Source organism: Pseudopipra pipra, chromosome 2 (genome assembly GCF_036250125.1).
Source record: "Pseudopipra pipra isolate bDixPip1 chromosome 2, bDixPip1.hap1, whole genome shotgun sequence".
Lineage (NCBI taxonomy): Eukaryota > Metazoa > Chordata > Aves > Passeriformes > Pipridae > Pseudopipra > Pseudopipra pipra.
Window position 1 is genome coordinate 11,788,930 of NC_087550.1, and position 25,191 is coordinate 11,814,120.

Below are 25,191 nucleotides of genomic sequence, written 5' to 3' on the forward strand. Positions count from 1 at the left end.
ACTCACTTGGTTTATCAGGAATGGGTGTTGGAGCGGAGGGGGGGGAGAAGGAAGGACATGCAGAAAGCAAAACCAAAAAGGCACCACCAGCAACTGATGCATTTTTGTATTTAAATAAGCAGGCATGCTCATGCATATTTATATGACGTGCATGCCTATGCGCCGCTCTGAGCAGTGGCTCTGCGGCTCGGCTGCAGTAATTAGGCTGATGTAATTATAGCAAAACAAAGCAAGCTTAGGCTGATATTTATTTTTTTTCCCCCATGCAGTGGGAACATTAAAGACATATGCGTATTCCAGCGTACAAAAAATGAACCTGCACCGCTGTCAGGGGCTAGGAGGACAGTGTGGCCAGTGCACCTATTGTGTCACTGCTGTAGAAAGCAGCTTAGCGATTGGCCACTGTCTGCAGCACATAATACTGACTGGTTATAAAGGACTTGTCTAGAGGAAAGCCTGTAGGTACTCCATTGTCTGGCAAAGTTGATATGACTGCATTCTTTTTGCAGGGGGTCAGACAGCTGAACTGTAAAAGCTGCACAGATTTTTTTTTTTTTTCTTCTTCCTCTGTCTCTGTCTCTCTCTCTGTCTCTTCCATACAGCATTTTTCTTTCATGCCCTGTCTCAGTTTGCATAGTTAAAGAGAATGCTAATTAAGATCCCTTGTCTTAACCTGAAAATAATGACTTGGATGTAAATAGAAAACTGGCGATAGTTTAAAATATTCTTGCGTAGCACCAAGATATCAGTTACCATTCTAGGGGAAAAAAGGAAGAATTAATTTTTTTGTAATCAAGGTAAACAAAGAAGAGTTGTTGCTTCTCTTTCTTCCTTTCTTTCATTCTTTCTTTTCTTTTTTTTTTTCTTTCTAAGCCAATGATGCTGTGCTATTGCAGGTCAGATAATATTTTATTTCAGAAATAGTGCTAGCTACATAATTTAAAAGTCCACAAATCAGTTGCAATTTAGTGCTTATTAATCCTTCTTAGGATGTAATTCAGTGAAAGAACTGCTTTAAAAAAATTCTTTTCTGTATTATAGACGGATCTAACAACGCAGTCTGGGCTCCGTGCCAAAGGCTGGTATTTCACAGCAGCGACCGCCTTACAGATGAGCTGTGGGAAGCAGGAGGGAGACTCTCTTAGGGTGCCACTACTATGGAGACACAGCTGGGCTGAACAAGATTTGCTTCAAACGACAACAAGAGAGACAGAAAGAGTCTGGTTCGACCGCTGCCCAAGCAGGCAGTAACCAGAAGAGCTAGCAGCCAATCCGGCCATGCTGCACTGTTCGAAACCAGCTCTACATCCCAGCCAATCAGTGACATCACTGGTGAGAAACTCATTTACATCATGCAGTAATGAACTTTGTTTAACGTATCCTTTTTTCTTTTCTTTTTTTTTTTTTTCCCTCACAGAGATTAGGTCCTCCATTAATTATTCTGCCAGCATAATTTGAATCGCTATGCAAAACGGTGGCTACAATTTCTTGATTTTTTTTTTTTTTTTAACTATGTGCTGTCTCTGCAGGTAACCATGGGCATTGTTCCATTTTTTTTTTTCTGTTGGCCCCATAAAACCTTTAAAAGTGTCTATTATTGTTAATATTGTGCATATATTTTTCTTTCATGTCTGTTTGTCTCCTTGTAGTCCTTACCTAATGTGGTACTGCTTCCTCCAGTTATAGCCTGAGATTACCTTTAGCTGTCTTGAAAGGTAAAAAGGGTGTTGGTGCAGCATCGAGTTTGCATCTTTAGCTGCCATCACGGTCTAAGTACTTATTCTAATGCTTCAGAATTCATTTCACTGTGGCCGTTTTACATATCTGGCTTTCTCTAAAGGTTCTTACGTGCATCTGTTACAACTGAGTGAAGTTCAGTACTGTTATATTTCATTCTTCACCACTTTCAGCCAAGATGTCATTTTATTAATGAATAGAACTGAGATCATTTCTGAACAAATTTCACCCCCTTCCTTCCACCTCGACACAATGCACCTGATTTGCATCCATTTACGAGAATAAATGAATACAAGAGCCAGTATGAAAGGAAGTCAAGGGAGAGCTTGCATACTGCTTCAGGGTATGTTGCAGCAAAGCGAAATATAGAATTTTTGTTTAGCTATTTCTATTTTTACTTATAATGTGCTTAATCTACACAGAAAAGATTAGATCTCAGATTGAAAAACTATTATCTAGCCAGCTTTTAGTATTAGGGAATAGGTTTGGTGTGGCTTTTTTTTTTTTTTTAATAATAAACGTGCAAATTTTCTTGAGATGTGTTCAATTATAAATGGAAAACATTTGGGCAAGCCAACATTGTGTTGAACATTTGGATTTAGTTCTTTGTGAGTAAAGTAATTTGTTGTGCGAACAATTTAAGACCAGCCTAGAATACTGTGGAATGCAGAGATTTCAGACTGCATAATCTAATGAGGCAAGGTTTTGCTCTTCAGTATTCTAATAGCTGAAACAGAATCAGATACGAGACAAATTTAATATTGTGTTATTAAATTAAAGCTATATCTGTTGCTAGTGGGCTTCAAGAGGTCAAGTCTTTGGTAAAGCAAAATTTTATTTAAGGAAGTAGCCTGAAATAGAATTTTTGCGACAACATGATAACTTCCCCCCTCCACGCACACAATAATGTACAATTCGTTTATGGTGCTTCAGTTATATATTGATCTTTCTAGCCACTTTGAAAAACAGAGGATTTAAACACTAAACCATAGCTCTTTCAATGCATGATGCATTCCATCATCCCATCATCAGTATTCTGTGTGCGGCTGTCCTGATTCAGCCACGAGCTCCCCTGCTGCAGATCCTGTAATTTGAATCATGCGTAATAATATATTATCCTACTGGGGGCCTTCCTTCAGTAGGAGAGTGGTTTTATACCTTCTGCTATAAGAGAACTGTTGGCTCCTTGCCATCTCGTAGCCATTATTCATGGAGGCAATCAAGATAGTCTTCCTTAAGGAATAACATCTGCACAACTGCCTGTGCCAGAAATATGCAGCCTCCCCTCACGTTATAAATTCGGTTTTCTTGGAAGCAGGAATATTTGAGAATACTGGAGCAGAAAAACTGGACATTTACAGGAATTCATCAAAAGTGTGTTGAATGTGCCATGTGCTGAAATCCAGGCTGTGAGGACATTTGGAGTGGCTAACAGAGGCAGAGGAGAAGAAAATAGGAGCTGGTGGCTGTTCTGTGGTTCTTGCTAATTTTTTTCCAACTCATGTTATTGGCTTAGCTGATGATTGGTGCTGTATTAAAAATGTGACGTTTACCTTGCTGACAAGGTAATTTCCTAACTAGAATGCTGATGGGATGGTATCAGTTGGGACTAAAGGTGCATTTCCCAAGTTGAGAATCTAACCTTATTTGGTGCATTCAACAGGATGCATTATCAGTTAGTAGTGAATTAAAAACAGATATTGAAAGGGACTAAGAGTGTAGAAAATATGACCATTTCACAATGAAGTAGCAAATCCCAGAAATGCAGAATCTGAGAATATGAATTGTATTCATACAACATGAGTTATATCTGCTGGTAAAAGCTCTGTAGGGCATCCAGAGGTGAGTTAAAGGACCTGCATGGGGGCAGATGAAGAGGAATCCCAGATCTGTGCAACTTTCTCATCTCTAGGATGTACACTGCTGCCAATGTAGTGGCCTGCTATTTTCTTTCATTCACTTAAATGTCATCCCTAAACCCCCCCCAAAAATATATTCTGAGATCTTATTTTTAAAAATATTCTTTTTGTGTAAGCATATAGAGGAGTGGAATTTTTTGTCGTGTACAAACTGTTTGACCATCCCTGTTAATGATAACAGAGTTGTTATTTCTGATTTAGGGAGGTCATGGGGAGAAGGAGAAGAGGTCTGATTTTGCATGTTCATCTCATCCTGGAGCTTACATATTCCTGATTGAAGAAAGTCAATGCAACTGTAGTAACTAATCCTACACAAGCTGTGTTTATTTCGGTACTATTGAGGTATATAAAGAGGGGAGAGTCTTCTTGTTGTCATCATCTCTTGTTTTACCTTCTGGAAGACAGAAATGAGGTCCATAACCTATTTGATAGTCAAAAGTGCTAATATTTAGGAACAGAAATTCTTCTGAGACTAAAAGAATGACAGTTAAACAGCGTTCACCTGGTGGCTGACTTTGAATCTTCTTAGAGGGAAGACATGACCTCAACACCTGAATAATCTGTCATATTTAAAATACTGACAAAAAAGATTGGTATTCTTTACAGAAACAAGGGAAGTCCAGTAATGTGGCCTAGAAATAAGCTAAAATTGCCTGTTAAGACAAACAGGTTGATAATTGGGGCTTAATCCCTGATTCACACCACCTAGTAGGGAGGAAGAGAGCTTAACAGGCCATTGATACTCCATTGCAGAATATTCTCCATATAGTCATTAAGTTTTCGATAATAGGGTTCAGTAGGAAAAACAATACAAAAGAACATAATGATTTGATGGATCACAGGAGGACAAATCACCTTTATGACAGCTGAACTCTAGCATGTGAAAACAGACTAAGCAGAGAATGGCATTTGTCATAGTTCATCCTATTTAAAAGTAGAGTTATATCACTCTCAAGGATGAGCCAGCAAATAACAGCCACTGGAAATAACATATTTCTTTTCTACTTCTGTGAATAAACACATCATACTTGGTTCTGTTTTGTGCTAGAATTTCTGCTCTCCGATGAAAGTCCTAACAAAAAGTCCATTTCATGGATTTCTTCTTTCAAAAGCCTGTTATTTCAGTAGCTGATGTTTCCAAGTAGGACAGCTGTATGAAGAGGGTATAGATACCAAAAGTTGTTTTCTGCCATTACTTAGTGTATAAGCAGCCAAGTTTTTGCAGTTCAAGTTGTACTGTTTATAATGAAAACAATGAGGCTGGACAGCAGAGGTGACACTAATAGTGAATTACTGCATTTAGATTTTTATCTTTAAGAGAATATTCCTGTTTCCTCAAATAGTCAATACTTAAACAAACAGTTTCATTCAATCAGTTATTAGAATTAAGGGTGACAATGCTAGGAAAACACACTGTCATTGTTTAACCCCAGCCAGCAGCCAAGCCCCATGCAGCTGGTCTCTCACTCCCCCACCAGTGGGATGAAGTAGAGGTTAAGAAGGGTAAAAGTGAGCAAGCTTGTAGCTGAGACAAAGACGGTTTAATAGGTAAATCAAAACCCACATGCACAAGCAAAGCAGACCAAGGAATTAATTCACTCATTCCAGGATGGTGGCAGGCAGGTGTTCAGCCATCCCCAGGAGAGCAGGGCCCCGTCACGTGTGATGGTGACTTGACAAATGTCATCACTCTGAACATCCTTCCCTTCCTCCTTCTTCCCCCAACTTTATAGGCTGAGCAAGATGACACCATATGTTAGGGGATGTCCCTTTGGTCAGTTGGGGTCACCTCTCCTGGCTGTGTCCCCTCCCAGCTCCTTGTGCACCCCCAGCCCGCTCGCTGGTGGGGAGGTGTGAGGGGCAGAAAAGGCCTTGGCTCTGTGCAAGCCCTGCTCAGTGATAACAACAACATCCCTGTGATATCAACCTTGTGTTCAGCACACTTCCAAAACACAGTCTCATACCTACTGCCGTGAAAGAAATAACCTCCACCCCAGCCAAATCCAGCACATGCACTAAGGAACAATGTTCCTCCTTAAAAGCCCTGTACATTCACTTTTTTTTTTTGCAACCTACTACATTAAATTGGTTTTAATACTCAGGTGTAAATCAAGACTAAAATATCCTGCGTATGTTTGCCTAAAGGCAAAGGATATTGAGCTATGAAATACACTTGTTTCCTTTTAAGTCAACAGCAAAAGGGTAGAAATGGTAGAAAGCTATAGAGAAATGCCTGCCTTGTTGAGTTTGGTCTAAAAATCGAGAGTAGTACCTACATACAAATTTCACTTGGGTATATGAATGTTCTCTGAGTAAGGATTTTTTATGATCCTGGTTTTGTTTTAGCCATTACTGAGATACATACTCGTCTAAGACTGTGGAGGAAAGAGCTTATTTATGGGGTACTTTAATACTGAATCAAAATACAATCTTGGGTAAACAGGGTCAGTTGGTATTTTACTGTGACACTTTAGCTTTCCTCACTTTAAATTAGGTTGTGGGAAATGGAGTGTGATGGCTATTCTCTGTATGAGAAAAAGCCTGGAAGGGACCAAAAACTGTTTTCTAGAAGCAAGTATAGAAAAAATGGTGAACATGGATGTAGGAGTCATCAGGTGTTCAAGGTCAGTCCTACAATAATTTAAGGGGTGATACTGAAAAAGGGGCCATTTCTTGACCTAAATGCTGCACTAAAATATCTTCATTTTACTGGTGTCTAATGGGAAGGGAGTTGAGCAGTGTGTGTTGGAACTACGTTACCCTGAAGGCCATCGGGCAGGGGCTTTGATGTGCAAGATAGTAAACTGCTGACTTCTGAGGTTGTGTTTTAATTTCTTCATACAGTTGTTTTCATTTTCTGTGTTAAACATCAACATTGTATTGCCCTTAGTGAAAAATTTTGGAACACAGGCATGTTTTATTAATTCATCTATAATTTTTCATTTTATTCCTGCATTTATAAAAGGAGAAAGCATCTTGCTGTTAGAAAATCCTTAGCCTGATAAATTTAAAACAATCGTTTTCTCAGAGAGAAACCGAGCTCTGTGTTACTATCCAGTAGTTATAAAATTAGGCACTAATACTTTGTTATGAAAACTATCACTTAATATTTGTGGGAACTGTCTTTAGAAAGATGAAAGAAATCACACTGAGTGAAGTGAAAATTATAGAAGAGTACCATGATTTATAACAGCTTATGATTGTGACCTCATTTGAGTTCTTGAAGAAATAAAAACTGTCTCTGAAGGGCTGATATAGAGAACTATCTTTGCCAAATTCATAGGTCAGAAGGCTGGATTGAGGGGGGAGTTGGATTTCTTTTAATGTGAATAAACTAGTCCAAGAGACCCTATGACACAGACATTTAAAAAAACCCCTTAGATTGGCAATATAATTATTAAAGAATATTCTGATAATCTCAGGCAATGTATAATCATAAAAAGGGATAGAAGTAAATCAGAGTAACATAGAATAGTACAGTTCTGATTAGATATGAGCTGTAGCATGAACCAAGTTACCTTGGTAATGGAAACAGACTTGCTTTGTTAGCAAGGTATGAGCTAATTTACCTTTGCAGGTAGCCTAATTAGCTGAGATAGATCCCTGGTGTAGTTGAGATAAATTCAGTTTCACCAGATGGCTCTACATTGTACAATATATATCCAAAATGGCTAAAGAGAAGGTCACAAAAACCATATGAGCCAAAATTAGCTTCAAAGTTGAGAAACAACCCTCATTCTTGAAATTCCAAGCTATCATCAAAGTGACTGGAATGGAAAGGAACTTTCTTCATGAGAGACTGTATTTCATAATTACTTTATGTGACATGCACAGACTTCCCATACTGACTGGCAGTGTCCTTATTGTGGCAGAGTAGACATTTTGTGCAGAATTTTACCTGTAAAAAGGTAAGTGCAGGGCTTTAACTCCGAGAGCAGAAAGCTGGAACTGAATCACCAGGGAACTTGACTGTGCTGCAAAAGGCTATCAGTGCCAATGTCATTGTTTCTGAATCTATTGCTAAACACATCGAAAGCATTTTTACACTAGTTGAATCCTTGATGTTGAGTGTTTTCTTGCCTGGAAATATGTTTAATAAGTAGTATGGAGATAGATAGAAAAATGTCCTGATCATAACCTGCTCAGTATCTCACAAAATGTAATCAAGTCTTCTTGTCCACTGCAAAGAGAAATGGGTGGTTTTTTTGTCTCTAGATCTGTTCATCTGTTGGTGGTTTGGAGGACTCTGAGAGGGACAGGAAGCTTTGAGCTGAGGCAGCAATATGAGCTTGACTGACCTCTAATATGGGGTTGTAGCAAGGAAGCAAGGCTTGACTGGTTCTGCTGTTAGCTGCTTCATCCTTGGGATTAAACTCTGCCCAGACACTAAAGAATCTAGGGGATTATTCTTTTATATACATCATAAAGGAGATACAGATTATGAGGCTGTCAGGCTTTGAAGAGAGAACAAATGGCAATGAGAAACATACTTAAACCATTTTGGACTTTCCAGGGAAGGTCCAGGAGTGGTGTTCAGTCCAGGGAAACCTGTAAGATCTGTCCTGAAAAACACACTGTAGCTCACATATAACCACCTGATGTAGTGTGCAGAATATGTGACATTTTGCAGCTGGTAGATTATGTTGGGGGGGTTGTAATTGTGCTGGTTGTGCAATGAAAATTACTGGTTCTGTAAAATCTGAGCTACCTTTGGGTAATGTTTGTTACCAAAAATTATCAAGTTTACACAGGCAAGGAATGGAAAAATATATTCCACTGCAGGTCAAGTAATCTCAAAAAAAGTTTAAAAAATCACCTAATTAAAGGCTTGTTTCTGGACTGACAAAGCTGCACACAGTGGGTTCCATTTTATCACGTCATGTTATCAGGAGAATAGTTGGGCTTCTTTTCTTCTTTATGAGCCGTGCTTAAAACAAACAGGAGATATTTTCACATATACACACGCACGCACACACAAAATGGTGCTATGGAAATCTTCACCACGGGACACTCCTGACAAAAAATTACCTTTGTTCAAAAAATTACCTTTATTCCAAGAGTGTTCATTCAAATGTCTGGATGAAAAATCCATGGAGAGCTGTTAAACACATTGGTATTACCTCTAACTCAGTAAATGCTTGAGATGTGAATTGCTGCCGGCTAGGAAGTTATAGCAGGGAAGTATTTCTGTTTGTGTGTCCTTACTTTTTTCTCTTAGGCATTTACTGTCAGAGATAGGATACTGGACTCTGATGTGCTCTAGTACATGCATTACTTGGTTCCCTGAGGTGCTAAGTATGACCCCATTTAAATTTTCCTCAGTGCCGTCTTTGGGAGTAAATTGACTTTAGCTATAATAAACAAAATACAGTTGAGCAGATGGTATATGTACAAAAATGGAAACAGCAAGCCACTAAATTGTTCTTTTCAGGTATTACATTGTGATAATAAAAAAGATAGAGGAATTTTGATGGTGCATGAAATAAAGCATGGGGAAACACTGTAGTCAGCTGAAACAAGATATTTTGGTTTCTTGAATGTTCAGAGGTGCTTGCCATTTATCAGCAAAGTTGAAATATATCTGCATTTTTAAATCCTTTTGGAATGTCCCGTTCAACATCAAATTCTGAAGCTGCTATACTCTGACCACCTTGGTAATACAAGAAAATCTGAAATGGTGAAAAACCTTGCTATGTAAAAATTTGATATTTTGATAATTTTTAGTAGGCTGCTCTATGAGCGTACGGCTGTATTTCGTTTTTCTGTTAACTGAAAGATGCTGTCCTGACCTAAAGCCTGCCCATCAAATACCTTTGAAACAACAACTGTGTGTGTGAAAGAGCTGCTTCTTAGGTTTCCATTAATTTCTCCCACAAAATTTATGCTCTATGGCTGTTTCCTGTAGATTACTTCAATTAGTCTATGATTTTTTGTGAGAGGCAGTTATAATGGTTTGAGTCTCTAAGTTATTAACATATCATTCATTGTAATACATGCTACATCCTGAAAATTATGTAGATTTACTGTCCAAGCAGAATGGGCTAAGTACATGTAAATGTACATATTTTTAGTAAAAGCTCTCATTGTTAAACCAGCTGCTTTAATTGGTCTACAAAACATAAATTATTTCCTTTTGTTTCTCATCCTGCAAAATATGGACATAGAATTAAGACTATGATAATGATGATTGCCATGCTGGAAAAGATATTTACATTGTATATAACAACCAAGCACTAGTTAAATCTGAAAACAAGAATATAAGGAATGACAATCTGTTGGTGTTTTGTAACAACATATATTTCCATTTAAGTCACTGAAAAGCAACAAAGTGCTAAGCGTTGCTTCCATAGTTTTTAGAAAGTTACAGTGATCGCAGAGACCTGAAAAATTCTGGAGCTTAATGCTTCTGTGGAAATTTTTTTAAATAGTTGACACAATGTCATTGTAAAAAATTATAATAATTACATTTGCAATATTTTTACGAGTTCTTTTTGAAGACACTGTGTGGTTCTGCTCACAGTCCAAATTTTGGAGCCAACATCAACATGAATGTTGACATTAATACAAACCATTATTTTGATATAGTTACATGATTTTATTATGCATATTCATTTTCTGGCATGTATTTGGAATTATATTAGTGTCTTTTCTAAAAATTTTTGCTTAGCTGACTAAATAAAGACCTGCCTCTCAGCAGTTTTTTCCTATGCCATTCTGATATATATCTGAAATAGTTTTTATGTATGGCATAAATGACTAATATTTCTTTCCTTCCTTTACTTTCCTGCTCAGTCTCCTTTTTGTCTTAGCATAATTTCTTTTACAGCAGTGTCTATGTAATACAAAAATGTATGTCTCCATTAAAATATGTCCACGAGAGAGACCTGGGTACAAATTTTGTGCACCTCATAACCAATTGCTTCATATCCCTAATAGTTACACTCTCCTGACTGGTAGCTTCATTATTAATTTTCTCTCATTTCTTTTCACAGTTCCTGTTACCTATATTGATTATTATTAATTGCCTTATTAAAATTTTTCCAAGACTTCTTCATAACTTTCACCTCCTCATGCCTTCCTACCAATGTAGCTATTATTTGGATCTGGATGTTCATTATAACAATCAGAGCAATGTTTTGATGTCACTGGAGGCCTAATCAGAATTAGGAGCTACTGTGGCACAACAATTATGAAGACACAAACCCTGACCAGATGACCAAAAAAAAGAAAAAGAAACAAAAGCAGTGCAGTGCAGCATGTATCAGAATAGCATATAGTAGTCTTATTATTTATTGTTAGTGCAAACTCTGTCAGCTTCAGTAGATAAGTACCACTTTATTTCTTTAAAACGTGAACATTGTCATGTTGTTGAACATTAGCATCATAAAATAACATGTAGATTCTTCTATACAATAATGTTAATACCTTGTCTCTATAAGTGGTGTTATTTTGCTCTTGTCAGAAGTTTTTTTCCAAATAGAGTTAATCACACATTGCTTAAGTAGAAGCCTGTAAATCAAGGACGTTTGACTCACTGTGCTGAAGGATACAGAATCACCTATGATCAGAGATCTGTCTGTTCATCTCGACTTTTATATTGTATTTTCTGATCTGTGTCAGTCAGGTGAACTCTTATAAGGTGGTACAAGCATATATATATAAAGCATCACTTTAAACAATGCAACCAGCCATAAGGAAACACATCCTCTACCGTATTTGGGAAAGGTTGACTCACAGGAGGGAATGGAAAACACAGAACTGATTTTTAAGCACTTAGCTCTTGAGATAATCTATTTATCAGTTCTTTTCCAACTTCTGTGTACAGCTGGTGAATTAGACAATTTGCTCTCCCTCTGTTTTGTACTCCATCTATTTTAAACTTTGATAGTAGCAAGTTTATTTCCCACTATACTTAAAACAGTTCAGCCCGATAGTTCTGTCCTCTCTGTTTTATTTGGTGGATAATTTTCAGCAAGTCTCTCAGAGTGCATTTTCATACCCTTTCCATCCAGTGCAAGAGAATGAGACGGATTCTCAAGGGAGCTAAAGTAACTCTTCAGATTGGTTTTGTTGAGGTAATTCACTTATTGGTGAAAAAACGAAACACCAACCAGGAAATACAGGAGCATACTTGGATTCCTTTTTCACTGGGATAATCCTTGAAAATAAAGCTTTGTATGATGTAAATTTATGCAGAATCCTAGAACTAAGTGCACCTGGTAAGCAACAGGCAGCAAGTCAGCTCAGGAAGAAGCATATATACTGTAGGCAGATGTCCTTTGAATTTCTTACTTAATATGGAACGGTTTATTTGAGTGGCCTCCAAGGAAATGTTTGAGAGAAAGAAGAGTTTGTATCACGAGTCAGTTTGAAAAGGTTTGGTCGTTTTTTTGTCATGTCTTTGACCTGGTTATCTGAAGCATCAGCAACCTCTTCCAGTATGCAAATCTCATTGTTAGATGTTTTCTCTACTACCTGTGTTAACTTCTGTTGAGCTATTTCTAAATGTTGAACTTGCAAGGATTCACACTTCTTTCTTGCTTCTTATACAGAAACGTGCCTCCAGATTCTATAGCTTACCCTCTTTTGTTAGCTGCAATATTCCTTGATGCATAGGCAACCTTAATGTTTGTTTTTCCCTACTTAACTCTGATAGGCAGTTTAAGCTATTGTTTATACTTTGCATTTTTGGCCAGATGCTAGAAATCCTGATAAAATCCTATGAATCTTTAAAAAAATAATAAATGAAAGTACAATTCTAGTACTAGTGGTGTGGTTTTCTGGTTTAGGTAAATAAAACATTTTAAAGGACTTAGAAGATTTCAGTTGGCTGCACAAAATACACTTGTGTGATAAAGAATAAGCTTTGTGTTAGTATTTATTCAAAGAGATAACATATATTTGGTATTCATTAATATCCATTCTATCCCCTCCTTCTCAGAATTATAAGTCAGTTGTTCTGCATCCTTTCTGTCCAGTTCAGGGTCTTTTGGGATCTTGGAAATTGAAACATTCTTTAGAGGAATTATCGTAGAATCATGGAATGGTTTAGGTTGGAAGGGACCTTAAATATCATCTTGTTCCAACCCCCCTGCCATGGACAGGGGCACCTTCCACTAGACCAAGTTAAGCCCCATCCAGCCTGGCCTTCACACTTCCAGGGATTGCCTCAGTCTTTTTTGAACTCACTCCTTGTCAACCCTCTGCTTTGCAGTGCGGTATTGAAAAAAGTTATTCCACTTCTGTAATAGTGTCAAATGTGTTCAGTGACTGTTTATTACAACAATACCTGACAGACATCTGTTAGGAGGAAGAAACCAGTGCATTTTGCTAAATCAGCTATTGAATTTGCCTTGCCCAATCAGACAAGAGGTTTCAATATCACTCGTGAGACTGCTGGGAAGTGCTATTTAGAAAAAAAAAAGGAGATGCTCATTTTCACAGCTCCTTCATGGCTGTGTGTAATCTTTATAGCAGCACCTAAATGCATTAATGACTTTCACAGATGAGTTTAGTTCTCTGGTGTTGTTACAAAGATAATGCAGTTTGGTAGCTGTTCCCTGGTGGGTTTCCCTGTTCAGAGATGAGTTTTGGAGATACCATCAGGTATTGCTACCTTCTATCAGAGGAAGATTACTGGTTTTGCTTTGTGCTTTTTGCTTGTCTTGTGTGTTTTCTTTATTTATGTTGTGTTCTTATTGAATTTACTGTTATGGATAGTTGGTGAATAACCTTTAACAGTGTTTAGAACTGTGTCTCCATGTAGACTTTTATAGTTATGTATAGAAATATATTGTATCTAGCTCTTAGATTAAAAATTATATTGAGGAAGGATATTTGAAATGTAGGGGATTTTTTTTTATTGATTATAATATTCAGGTTCTTTAATAATATTTAAGAAAAATACAAATGAAGCAGGATCTGGTATTGAAGATTTGCCAAAAGCAGTAATTCTGTTGGGCGATATAGGATGAGGGTGTTTTGTTAGGGGAATCACAGTCAAGAGTTCTGTGATTTGTCGGTTTGTTTTTTTTAATTTAGTGAATATAGACCAGGAAAGCAGTTTAAACTTGACTTGTGACAAGAGACCAGGTACAGATGGAAAGTGGGTGAACACCTGCATGGGTATGGCACAAAAACCTAATCAGACTCATGTTTGGCATGAATGCTCTCTATGTTTTATATCATGCTAAGAACTTCTTAGTTTTCATTTCCTGAGTTGCTCAGTAGTACAATACATTGACTTGAACTGTTTTCTGTCAGCATAGTCCTTGAAATCTTTAGCACCAGCATTTTCCTGGGCTATGCTGGCCTTGAAATAATCCTAGAAATTTTCAGGACCCTTTTGGGCATGAGAGAAAAAACTGAATTTATAGACAGCTTTTTAAAAAAACAAACAAAAAAATGTACTAAAAAACTCCCCAAACCTGTGTTATGATGAGCTACAAGAATTAGTGGAAAAAATTATAAAATAAAACAAAAAAAATAAAGTCAAGATAATGCCTATGAGTGACTTGCTCAGATTTTTTCTTCCAAAAAAAAGACAGAAACAAAAAAAATTCTATTCAATAAGCTCTCCACCTTTTATGAGAAATTTTGGCCAAAATTAGAATATTGGGGCCTTTTTATAGATATCAGGTGGCAAGGTAAAGTGTATCTTTACTAGAGATACATTTATTTATTTAATTGTCATTTACTATTTCAGCTTTTATCTTTTCAGTCAGAAATTGGGTGTGTTTTGTCCAGTTCTATTATATTGAGATTAAAATGTGAAGGGATTTCTAACACATATTAGGAATCTTTGGAGCAGTTAATATAGCAGATTTACTGCCACATAATACCTTTACGGCAAGTACTTCAGTTTGAACTAAGAATGAAAGGGATCTATTCCTTCAGAAAGAGGGGAAAGTATTTCTCTTTCAGTACTGTGGAGCATTTCAGATGAAGCACAAATAATTATATATAAAATATATAGTAGTTAACACATTATAATTATTTGTGAGGCGGTTTCAGTTATGAAGGTACATAGTAAACCAGCGTGGGAAAGCAGCTGAACTCCAAGGCCTCTTCTACACATGGGTCTATCACAGGTAGACTTGTGGATTAAAATAAAGGATTGGTGCATGTGGAGGTAATGTTATCTGTATGTAAGAACTTTGACTTCTGGCTTCCTTGTTCTGCCCATTCTACTGTTGGAGTGGCCTGGAAAAACACAGTGTTCATGCTTACATTTAATTTCTTTTGGAAAGTTCAACATAACTGTGAACCAGCTTTTTGAGTGGTGAAAACAAATTGTGTTTCTCATATGAGAGAGTGAAGCTCACAGAAGAGATCGGAGGTCAAAAGGTAAATTCAACTTCCTGCAGCAAATATTTTTTGATCTGATTGCTGTTCAGGAGATGAGCACAGCTTTCTCTTGCAGTGCACATTGAAGCAAGAGATGTCATCTAGCTAAAAATATCTATAAAACCTTTACCTTTTACTGCTTTTACTTTGTGACTTTATCTTCTGTGATTTGTTCGTATTTGAAATTTTCTGTGAATGGATCACTCCTATGTTGTACAGCAAAAAAAAAAAAAAAAAGGGAAAAGGATTGGGATGAAGAAACACGATTTGGTAGGAAAATGATTACTCAGTAATGTAGAAAAAGGGTTTGGGAAGAGATAAAAAGAAAAATTTTCACCAGAAATCAGAACTACTAGCAAAGTAATAGTATCAGAGTTGGAAGTAGTAAAATTATTAATTTACATTGTTTTGGAAGTTGTTTCCATTGTTTTAGTCATAAACTTTCCTAATGGACTCTGATTCTGCTGTTTTCACTACAGTCCCTGACTCTAATTAAAGCATGGGAATTTGATTTTGGAACCTGATTGTTACCTTGAAGCTGTTCTTCTGCACTCTGTTAATGGTTTGTCAAAATCTTCTTCAGTGTGCTGAACTTTGCAAAAAATCTTGTGAGAAGCAGTTCCTTGTTATGGGATTTTGGCATCTGTTCTCCATACTTAGGAGCAAAAAGTGCTGAGACCATGAAAAGAAGCTGGCAATCAGGTGAGGTAACTGGGAGGGAGACACATTTTTCTTATATAGAGAACATCCCTCTTTTCCCCTGTGTGAGACATGCAAACATTGCTGGCAATAAAATGGATGTTTCAGCAAAGCACCCATGGACTCTCTGTCTCTGGGGGCACAAAATTACCTTCTTATGTTCCACAGGTGCTTCTTCCATCACTGTCAGTTAATATAATTTAGCAAGCAAACTGTGGAACTTTGAGGTGTCTACAACATTGATGGCAGTTTGGTAATTTGGAGGAGTCTTTGTTTTGTTATAGAGGGTCATGCCTTGGAAAATACTTCTCTTTCTCTCTCTTATTGTTTTTTGCTCTTGTTAAAAAGAATAGAAGAGGCAGGGAGATGAAAGTAGTGGCTTAAGACCAAAAATGCTTTTAGTTTTTCCTTTCTTCTCAAGATAAGAGACTGAATAAGTATTATTTGTTTTCCAGAATAGAAATCATAGATGAATCTACTTTTTTTTTTTCTTTTCTGTGAATCCAACCACTATAGCCTGTAATGATACCGTGGCTTTCCTGGCTGGGTCCAAAGTTGGTTTTAATTGCTACTATGGTTTTTTATTACTGATTTCACTTTTGTTTGTTGGAGTCACAGATTTTTTGTATTTACCAATGAAAGGGTGCACGAAGAGATCAAAGCAGACATAAGAGATTAAACTCCTGGTCTCAATTAAGTAAAACAATGCACATATTATCACTAAAACTGTTTTATTTTCTCCTCTTTGATTTGCTGTACCTAATTAATTATAATGTACAGGCAACAAAAATCCCCAGCTTTTATTATTAAGCTTTGTAAGTTAGGGCCTTACTCTACCACTTCATCTCACTTTGAACAGTGCCTTTACACAAAAGTAATTCTACTGTTGCGGTGGTTGGGATCACTTATGTGGCAACAAAGGACTCGGGGAATGAGGATGTTTGATTCCAGACTTGAATAGTGAGATGAGATGCTTTGAAAATGTTTAAGTAGGTGGGTAGTGTGGCAAAGATTTTACAGATGTATCCAGCAGAAGTTAAAGCACTCGTTATTTGAAAAAGCAAAAGATAAATGCCTTCAGCTTGGAAAGGCAACATGATACCCGTTCTTGAATGCTTCCAGCATTGGTCTCGCTCTGTTTGTTCTGAACTGGGGATCCAGCTGATGATCATTGAAATCAAACAAGCTGTCCTTCTCTTCACATCCATAGCGTGTTGAATACATTGTGGAAAACCTGTGATGACAGTTGTAGTCATCTGTTACACTTTTGGAAAACAGAACATCTCATTCTTCTGTCCCTTCTCGTGTGTGCCCGTAGGCAGGCATGTCATTCCACTGACTCGAACTGCCTTGTACCTCCCTTAGCCATTCAAGTTTAACTGGCTGCTCGAAAACTTTCACTGCTAATGGTGGCTATTTAGAAGTGTGATGGACTGATAATTAGAGCTGTGCAGGCAATGTTCCCTTTTAAATCTAAGGCAGGTTTGGTTGAAGCTTAGCTGTCTTCTGCCATGCTTACTAGCTGTGTGAGGCTTTGATTTAGGGTCTGTCAGAGGTGGAGGAGTGTTTTCAGTTTGCTTTGGTTTCTTTGAGAACCTTTGGCACAATTCTTGGTTTCTTGGATTTTCTTTCTAAAAACACCTTAGTAGCTCTTGAAATATGTGCTGAGATTATCATCCTTTCTAGCTCTGAATTTAATTTGTGGTGCAAACTGATAAAAGTGATAAAAATACAGACCTTTATTGTTAAGATTTGATAGTAATGTAGAAATCTCTCCCAGAGCTGTGGCAGTTTTAGCTCAATCTATGGGGTTAATGTTGCTGGTTTTGCCAGGTGTCCTGGGGATTCGTTATGGGAAAAGAAATCCAACTTTATATGCAAGTCTGGTGATAGAATGACTTAAACATGTGCTGGAAGGGGCTATAACTAATATGCCTGAAGGTATTCCCCTTGAGGTTCAGACTGCCCTACAGCTATCCTTGTTATTATATACCCTACTCCACTTAGGATTCCCATTTTCTTCTTGAGGTACAAAATCAAGTTAATTTATAGTCCTTCTGTTTATGCATAATCATGAAGTTTTGCAAATGAAATATTAGAGAGTATGATAGGTCCTCAGAAATCACTGCATTTATGAAAAAGAGTTTTGACATGACTTCTTTAATTATGTATGCAAGTAATATGCATTGGGAGAACTGTCATGAAAACTGAAAGCAGAATGAACTGTTAACATTTCCAAAACAGTTATTATTTAAGAAAAAGGTAAAAAAAAAGAATAACCACATGCAATTTAATTTTTTCAAGGGGAGTGTGTGTAGTCCACCAAGAAAAATAACATGCAAAACAAAAAAAAATCTCCTAATGGTCAAGTTGGGTCTAGTGAAGGTACTGACATACAGTAATCTTTCTGCCTAACAGGTTCTTAGTAAGAGAAATTAAGCTCTCCTACTTTGATTTTTTCTTAATATTATTGAAGGATTTGTATGTGTGTGTTTATCACATGGTTTTGTAACAGCTCCCTTTTGAATACCCAAACCTTTTCAATGAACTGAATCCTTACATTCTAAAGTTTTCCTTGATTGCAATGGCTGGGCCTCTTCTTCCTCTGACAAATTTTGAGATCAGGAGCTATGAGTCTTATACCTTTTTACAGACTCCAGAGGCATTTCACAACACTTGGGTAACCCTTGATTGGGCTTACAGGATTGTCTTAGTTTGATGTGGCTGAACCATAAACTAACAGGTATGAAGTCTTTGTTCCAGAAGAAATCATTGTTATTTTAAACAGTGTAAGGAATAGACTAAAGTAGTATATTTCCTTACCTCATTTCATGGCACATCTCAGTGAAAAAGCCAGAATTGATTATGGCACTTAGAAGTCTTCATTTCTCTTTGCTAGTGTCTTCTGGAACATGGTTTCTCCAGTCATAATCCTTCTCCTCTCTTTTTCGGAAAAAGCAAACCATCACTAAGCCTCACTTCAGAAATTCTAGTCATTTTTTGTTGGATGACCTTCTGACTGGTCCTATCACATGATAAAAAAATAACTAATCGTCCAATGTATTACCATGCAACAAAAAATTGGGAAGAAATGCTACTACTCCTTGTATCCCAAAGGATATTTAGTTAATTATTCAAAGAAGCTTTTCTCCAAACAGTATTCACCAAGATTTAATGTTCCCGAGCTGCCAACCCTGTCTCATTTTTCCTGTGGTGGAAATGTTCTATTGGTTTAATGAGAAGTTCACAAAGACAACACAGGAGACAAATGTGTTTCGTTCTAAAAGGAGTTCTCAGTCAGATGCAGAGACACAGAACTGATGTGGTCAGAAAAGTCAAGCTGTCATTAAAGAAACCTGTATGAATATGTATGAACACTTAAATGCCTCTATGCAAATGCAGGCAGGATGGAGAATAAACAAGAGGAGTTAGAGACGCACATGCCTGCAGGGCTGTGATCTTATTGGCATCATGGAGATGTAGTGGAATGGCTCCTATGCCCAGAGTGTTGGAATGGAAGGATACAAGCTTTTTAGGAAGGACAGGCAGGGCAGAAAAGGAGGGGGTGTCGCCCTTTGGGTCAATGACCAGCTGGAGTGGGTGCAGCTGTGCCTGGGGATGGATGAGGAGATGACTGAGAGCTTATGGGTCAGGATTAATGGGAGGGCAGGGACAGGTAACACTGTAGTGGGGTCTGCTGCAGGCCACCTTACCAGGAAAACCAAGTGGATGAGGCTCTTTATAGACAGAGAGGAGCAGCCTCGTGTTCACAAGCCCTGGTCCTCGTGGGGGACTTCAACCACCCCAATATCTGTTGGAGGGACAACATAAGCAATGCAGGAGGTTCCTGGAATGTGGTGATGACAGCTTCCTTCTAAAAGTGATAGAAGAGTCAACGAGGAGTGGTGCTACCCTGGACTTGTGCTCACCAACAAGGAGGGGCTGGTGGGAAATGTGAAGCTCAGGGGCAGCCTGGGCTGGAGTGATCATGAAATGGTGGAGTTCAAGGTTCTCAGAGCAGCAAGGAAGGGACACAAAAAGCTCCCTGCCCTGGACTTCAGGGAAAACAGACTTTGGCCACTTTTTTTTAAAGGTATTTACTTGGTAGAGTACCATGGGATAAAGCCCTGGAGGAAAGATGGGCCCAAGAAAGCTGGTTAATATTCAAGGATCACCACCTCCAAGCTCAGGAGTGGTGCATCCCAAAAAAGAGGACGTCAGGCCGAAACACCAAGGAGGCCTGCGTGGATGAACAAAAAGCTCCTGGACAAATTTAAATACAAAAAGGAAGCCTACAGAGTGTGGAAGCAAGGACAGGTAGCCTGGGTTGAATACAGAGAAATTGTCCATGCCACCAGGGATCAGGTTAGTAAACCTAAAGCCCTGATAGAATTAACCCAGGGACATCAAGGGCAACAAAGAAAAGCGTCGTATATAGGTGTGTCAGGGAGAATATGGGCCCTCTCCAGAAGGAAGTGGGAGAGCTGTTTGCCCAGGACATGGAGAAGGCTGAGGTACTCAGTGCCTTTTTTGCCCTGGTCTTCATGGATGTGCCCCAGCCTCACTTTCTTTTTTAACTGTAATAATATTTTAACAACCGTAGCTCTTATGACATTGCAGGTACTATTCAAATCATCTGCATAAAATGTACCAACCAAACTGCTTTGAAATAACATGCAGCAAATTAAAGGAATTAGTATAGAATAGGGCTGCCTGCCAGTGAGTGTTCTCTGGCTTCTACATCTCGTTTTGAGACATAAATTGTAGTGTTTTTGTGGGAGTTGAGCCTTCCAACACTTATGTGTCAACAGGTCACTTTCCTAATTAACCTCCATTTGCTCAAGAGGAAGACTCCAACATTGGCTACCACTCAAACTGAATATTTCATATACTGATAGTAAAAAAAATAACTACTAAATCTCTTCCACAGTGATCATCAATCTGTGTCCTGGATTACTCTTGTCCTAAAACAGTTACTCTCTTTATATGCTACTCCTATCTAGGCAAGTACTTAAACAGAGAGGGATAATGCCCAATAAAGTCAGAAAGTTCCCAATAAAATAAATCTGCTCTACAGATTATTTTTTGGCTCATTATGAAGCTGCATATATTTCAAGGTGTGACTGTTGTCAAAAAGAGTGCCAGCTAGAAAAGTGAAAACTATCTTGGTCTATTTTAGACAGTTAAATTTGTGTGATAATGTTTGCTGTTATTTGAGAAAATTTCCATGATAATCAAGTTTTAGTACTTTTTATCGTTTCATTTTTTCAAAATTTCATCATGTCTGTGTTCTTTAGACTAAAGAGTAGCTTTCCCAGTAGACCCAGAACTGTGGATGCTCATGGTTTCCATACTGGCCATGCACTGTGATACTAGTACTGTTCTCTCCCTTCCATCTTTGTATTCATGGACTGTTTTTAGGGATCTTGAGCTTTAACAGCATTTGCTCCAGCTCTTCTCATTTGGATCTGCCTGCCACTTTGTTTTTATTTCAATACTGTTTTTTACTTCACTCAGGAACTATGAATGTGCCCTTCCCAAATTAATGGATTAGAAAAGGCTTTCCATCAGTGATTTATTTTCCAGTGGCAACCATCCTGAAGTGGAGAGATGAAATTGCATTTTCACATAGTCTGGAAAATTGCTAAAGGGACTGAAAAGCTTTATTCAGCATTCTCTTTTAAGAACATTTCTCTGTGATTGCTTCAGTCTTCCCCTGTGCCTTAGGTGTCTTAATTCCATGTTGTTTATTAAGCATTCTACCAGTTGGAATTTCTAGTTTTAAACACTACAAATAGAATCTCAGTGCTTCTGGAAATAGCTGCTCTTTCTTAATGCCTACTCTGGCTTGATGCTATGAGTAACAAGTTATTTGTATTCTTAACTTCACAAGTAATTTTTCTACCTGATCTAAAGACTCCATACTGAATACCAATACTTCAGCATTCAGTAAAAATAGCAACAACTGCCAGTTGTGTCACTGCTGATGCATGTGTCTTGCTTTAAGTTTCCCTTCCTATGGATCATCTATTTAGTATTCCACACAAAGTTGATCAAAGCCAGTATTTTTTTTCTGGTTTTTGTGCCCACAAGTGATCCTGCAGTATGTCAGACAATTTGCTTTAAGCTAAAGTAGTCAGAAGCAGGAAATTAAAGCAAATAATTCTGTTTGGTTTTGGAATAAAACTTGGAATAGTGTTTATGTGCAAAGAAAGAAAAAATCACTTCTTAAATAAACAGAATATTTCCTTTCAGATATTTCCAAACAAAAATGATCCTGTGAGTTTAGGATAGAGGGTATCAGGTTACTCAGGCCTTCTAAAGACATGGTGCCCCTCAGTCCTATTGGATTGGCTGTGCCCTGGTTTCAGATGTCTGTGAACCACAGCTAAACTGAACAGCTTTGGCACTCCAGTGATGTTGTGATTAAACTCTTGGAAGTTCATAAGAAATTCCTGAGATCTGCTGGAAGAGGAGGTAATTTTCAGCTTTTCTAGTTCATGTTCATATTAATAAAAGAAATCGGATCGGGTCATTATTTTTAGTTCTAGTATGCAATTACCCATGCTGTTCAATTGTTTGCATGCTCCCTGACACAGTTTCAGCTTGTGGCTGAAAGCAATTAAGTGATAGCATGGGCCAAGCAATATGATATGGTAGTATGGATATGCATCCTATTTTTAGGAAACAGAGTTAACTGTGCAGTTGTGAGTCTTGCCACTCTGTCCTCTGGGCCTCAGGTTTTCCAGTTGAGACAATACAATGCTTCCTTTGGTCTTCCAGTATCCCTCTTATGGAGCTGACAGGACAGGCTGTCAGAGTAAAGGCTAGAGTTGAGTTGTCTTCCAAGCTTCTCAATCCAAAGCATAGAGCTTCAACCCCAAGACAGGTTACTGAAGCGTAGCTTGTGCTGGAGCCTTCCAGGGAATTGTTGGAAATCCCCTTGTGCTTCAACGAAAGTTTTAAATTCATGGTGGTTTTTTTCGTTTATGCTACTTTGCTGATCAAAATTTGTTTTTTAAAGGAGTTTCTGGTTCCTTTTGCAATTCTAAATGGTAACATTACTCATCTCATGACACTCATGCCAAGAGCGAGATTATAAAATATTCTCTTTAGGTTATTGATTTTTGAATAGAGAGTGCCAGTGAGCAAGGCAACTTCAGAGAAGGTGATCCTTTTCATGTTGTAGATCTGAGACCACCAGCTATCTCGCCCGAGCCATTGGAAAGTCTATTTGCTACTAGAAGATAATTTCTGCCATTTTCTAGACAACATTAAATGAGTGAGAAAAGGGAATAGAATAAATTAGGCCTTGCTCCACATTGTGGAGATAAACTCATTTACACTACTAAACCCAGCACTGAATCCCAGCTTATTTAGGCTAACCCAGTAGTATTGCTGAGGCACTGAATGTGGCATTGTAACTGAATGTGGCATTGTAACTGAATGTGGCATTGTAACAGAATGTTTTTTTTCTGAAAGGCCAGAAGACCTGAGTCAGTCTGTTTTCCAAAAAAAAATATATAAATTTGAGAGGCAAGTATCTTTGAAAAGTAGTGGGAAGGAAAAAAGAAAAACATCCACCCATCTTCTATGTTCATCTCCTCCCTGGGAGGAAGAGATAAAAAATATCAGCATATATTAAAAATAATAATTAAAAAAAAAAGGAAAAAAGAAAACAAACCTCTGAAATCCCAAAAACATTTCAAACATCAAGGTTTAAAGTTAATCACAGACTGCTTAAATAAATGTTTGACTTTCGGAGATGCTGACCACCCACAGCTCCAAAAGTTTTTAATTAGTAGTTTGACTCAGAAATGAAGTAATTTCCACTTGCTTTTTAAATTTAAGCAGTGCAGTTTTAAATGTGGTCTGCAAAACTTTAATCAAGTTCCCAGATTTTTATAAATATGTTTCCATAATATGACAAGAATCTATATCCAGACGTTGATTATGTGCACTAATCTGTTTAAAAGTTGACTGTAAAGTACCTTACACAAGATAGTCATACCATTAAGGCAAAGTTTAAAGTTCCATAAACGTCACAGATGAAGACTAAACATTGTGAACACAACTCTACAAGCAGTAAACAAAGTCCTTTGCTTTCAAACTATAACATATATATATAAGTAATGCTAAACCTTATGTGTAAAAAAAATTTTCCTCTGTTTTTCTAAACATGGATGCCAACCTGCCATGATTTAACCGTGGGGAGTTCTATTCTCACAACTGCCTATGTAAATATAAAATTAGGACCTCTGACGCAGTCACTGCCATTTAAACTGCTGTATTAGGAACAGAATTATGCCCAGGAAATCTCATATTTATGTTAGCTAACAGAATTGAAAGGAATTTGGTTTTTTTTGGTGTCAAGACCAAGCTGTCACAGGAAATAAGTTGGCAAATCTGTTATAAATGGATCTGTGTTGATTTTCATTATGTTACAATGTGACCCATTGCATTCTTTGTTTGTTCAGCTTGCTTCTCATTACAGAAGTTGTCTTCTAACTCATGTGGCTGTACTGACAGTGCTTTTAGCAAACTTTGGATTTGAACTTTGCACTGAAACAGACACTGAGTGCTCAGACTCAGGTTCCTCGCTTGGGAGGACGTGATTAGCAGTGGAGCCTGGAACTTTATTTCCACATTGCAGCCTACATTCATGAAACATTGGTTAACTGTTCCTGTATGCACAGTCCAGGCACATACTGTGATGACTTGAGTGTAGCTGAGTCCAGCTGACATGTCCACATTAGATTTACCTATAACCTTTTGTCATACCTCTGTTCTTCTGATGTTACTTTTTTGTCAGGAATTAACTGCATCTGATTTAGCTATATTTTTTTCACATCTCTCTGTCTTATTCTCCATAATTCCTTACAATGGACATAAAGAGTAATCTACATATGCTGACTTGGGATATACTTCTACAATATTTTCTACAAGGAATGTCTTAGTGAACAAGTAATGACCGTGGTGGCAAGGGGAGCTATTTAGATTAGATTCTTAAAGCAAAACAAAACCCTTGTGGATTTCGAAGGTAAATATGTGATTTCTGCCACCTTTTCTTTTCTGCTACAGTTGCACTCCACATACTTTGGTAGGAGTCTTGTTTCAAAGCAGAGATAGTCTCTTACTTATTGACCTGTTTCTCCATAACTCCATCACTTCAGTTTTTCATCAGCAAGGGAGCACTGTGCTCTTCATTTTACCACCTTAATGATTCTTTATTTTCAGAGCACGTTTTCTTTTGTTATTTTAAGTTACAGAAAAGTTTTTCTCTAAAACAAACTAGATCTTTCATAACTTTAAAGTAATTCTATTTCTGCACTTCATTTTGAAATACAGAATAAACCCACTATTTTGAGCTCTGTTTATATGTGGCATGACATACCAACACTGGCTCTGAGATAATTTTAGAGGTAAACTATATAACAAATCAGAGATGGCTCTCTCATGGAACTCATGTTCTTAAGTGCTCTAGATGTGA

The 25,191-nt window shown here is 37.6% G+C and overlaps 1 protein-coding gene across 6 annotated transcripts in view; it reads left to right on the top strand.

Moving 5' to 3' along the window:
- Window positions 1–508: 508 nt before the first annotated feature.
- Window positions 509–25,191, top strand: part of LOC135409019 (uncharacterized) — a 382,762-nt gene continuing 358,079 nt past the window's right edge. For 2 of the 6 annotated variants that reach the window (XR_010427982.1, XR_010427981.1), the window contains exons 1-2: window positions 509–797; window positions 1,042–1,332. The gene's annotated coding sequence lies outside the window, so the exon portion shown is untranslated. The remainder of the gene's footprint in view (window positions 798–1,041; window positions 1,333–25,191) is intronic. The other 4 variants (XR_010427983.1, XM_064643992.1, XM_064643989.1 and 1 more) reach the window with 4 other exon arrangements.